We start from the raw sequence: 2,900 nt of genomic DNA, 5'->3' as shown, positions 1-2,900 counted from the left end.
AACGCGACTACGGGTAGGGCAGCTGATGAGGAACTCAGTGTTCTGATTGGTTGTGGCCGTCACAACCGAAAAAGGACTGAGTTTCGAATGCTCAGAGGAGATCGCTGAGGGCGAGCTGCATTTTTATCATAAACTTAGTCGTTTTCCAAGCCGACGATTCATATTCATACTGCAATGGTTCCTTATGAAAGCGGATTGTTTAACTGCATTTAAACATCCATGGGTGAATTTTCAAAGTGTGTACGCTGTGTGCACTATGACAGTTTTAACTGCTTTCGGGTTAAAACTTTCGGAAGAAGATTGGTAAATCCTTTTTATAAAGTAGAAGAATGATCACACACATTTTACTGCCACCATCAAACAACTATCCAGATACCATGAAGCCCATGGCTAAAAACCGCATATTTACTCGTGTTCGGTTAGCTATTCGAGACAGGGGAACACGTCCAGAAGTTATCATTGTTGGCGAGAAATTCTTCAATTCTGACCACGCCCAAGTTATCCTGGTGAGATTTTACAAACCGGTAATTCATTGGCCTTAAGTTTTGTCACAGGGAGAGACATACCTCCCGCTTCGCTTCTTTAGGCTCCAGCCCAGACCTACTTTGTCAGCTTTGCCTAACGTCTGGTGCTGTGGTCTGCCAGACTTCGACTAAACCGAAACGAAACCATGCTTTTCAACCTCCGGTAGCCATAATACATCCTCTGATCGGGCGCATCAAACACACACAAACGATAACTTTGTTGATGCACATTGGATGACGTATTTATTTGGCTCCACAGCTCATTTGGTCACAGCTAAACATGACCTCTTAATGAGCCCTGGTTGGAAACGTAGTTCACACTAGCGCCCCTTCCTTGTCTAGTCAAAACGTGCATTCCCTGAATGTTAGCGACCTACCCCCTCTCACCTTTGGTAAATAACGTTGTATTTTCCATATGCGTGACCTGCCTGATTTGGCGACCGTTTGTTCCGAGGTTCCCCGAGTTTACTGAGGCACTCCAGTGGCCTAACATTTCCTCCAATCGAAAAAATCATCAAGTACCTGGATTTCCTCTCCAGGCACAAGCCACTGCTCGGTGGCTTACCAACGTGCAGATATGGTAACTTGCAAAAGGGATGAAAACTTCGAATGGTGGTCGAGTAGGCCTTACAGCCATATTATGCTGCAACATTGTACTGTTAAATACCCACCAGCTTCTAGTAGTACTGACCCACTATTGGTGGTTGTGAGTTCGTACTTGAATTCCCGAGAGACGCCATTGTTGTCTGCTTGTATCTGCTCGGTTGGTGTGCCCCTGGATATCATGAAAACTGTGATAATGCTCCCAAGTGCAAGTGGAAACGGATGGTCTTTTTGTTCGCTAAAAATCATAGAAAATATTACTACAGAGACTTTGGCTTACACCGAGCCGCCAAGCTGTTGTCACCTTATTTGAAATTGCCCCAATATGATTCCACCTTCTCAAACGGGCGTAATATGAACAGGCTCCCACCCCACCAAATAGTAGCTACAGTTTTGCGGAGGGTTGTGGCGTCAACTACCCCGTAGCTTTTAAGTCACTCAAATGATTGTCTGGCCATCAAACAAAATATCAGAATCGGAAACGCCCACTGAACCAAGTCTCCGTAAGCGAACTGTTGGACCGTATTTATCAGTGTAATCGGCGAAACGTTTGTCCGCATACCCTGTTCCGGGATCCTTTGGAGCTAACCTGGTACGTTCCAGTCGCAGTGGCTTCATCTACGTGGTCAAAGTGCCTAGGTAGGCGACAAATGTGTGGCCGACCTGTGAAGTGATGGCATGGTGCCCCGCGAAGTTCTGTTTGAAAACAAGACTACGCCACATTGCGTTGACGCAAAACAATCCAGCCGGCTGCTGGGACTGAAAACTTCACCACGAGATGCTATGAAAGGGGGACATTTTGTAGGCACGAAGCATTCGACTCAATAATATAAAACTGCATGACAGCTGCCACACTGCTCGAGGGTTTTGTTTTGTTGGACGTTATGCGATTGTGTCAGACTTGGTACCCGCGTCAGCCTGACATCTGTCTTCAACTTGTTACTCGCGGCAGGTGGGAACGGCTGGTCGCCCAGTTACATCCGCGGAAACCCATCTCGCTTACGCAGTCGTCCATTGGAGAATGTCATCCTGTCAGCCATCACATCTGCCAAGAATCCACCCGGTGGTATTTTCGTTGATGGGTGCTCATTTAGATTCATTTATGTGATCCAAGCATGGAGAGAGCGCGCGACCAGAGTAACACCTACCACACACTGGCGTTTTTAATTCGCTTGGATGGAAATAAATAAAAAAAGAGATAAGGACCACAGCACAGTTGTCTAGGACCTATGCGTTACGCGCACCACATTGCATACTACTGGCGTAACGGTGGATACCAGTAATGAGGCATGTGAGTAGTGTTTTCTCGTAAATGCGCTCCACGTCTCTTGAAAATTGAGATCTATTAAGGAGTTTGTGGATTCATGGATATTCAGTTTTGTAAGCAAGATGCACACGAAAGTTTTGCTCCCCTGTCCAATAGCCTGCAACTGTTCACTTGGCGTTATCTGATAAACAACTTTACAGGGAAGGCCTTCTTCCTTTTACTGGTAACCGGTCACTGTAAAACATGTACCACAGTAGCTAACGGATATAGCAAAACTGAGACGGTTAACAGTGGACAATGTTACAAGCAGTTACAGAGTAAAAGCCGCAGAAGTGCCTGAATAGCATGCCCCACAACGGAAAAGGTATTCGAAGCCTACCACAAAAGATATGGCAATGTCTATGGCTGAAGGTCTACCTCAGAATATGCTTCTATAGCAACGACTTGCAACAAAATTTCTGCGATGGTTCGGTGGTCAAACGGCCTGTTTACGCGTATCCAAGGTG

This window comes from Opisthorchis viverrini (genome assembly GCF_000715545.1).
Source record: "Opisthorchis viverrini unplaced genomic scaffold opera_v5_303, whole genome shotgun sequence".
Lineage (NCBI taxonomy): Eukaryota > Metazoa > Platyhelminthes > Trematoda > Opisthorchiida > Opisthorchiidae > Opisthorchis > Opisthorchis viverrini.
Note: the sequence above shows the minus strand (reverse complement) of the source record.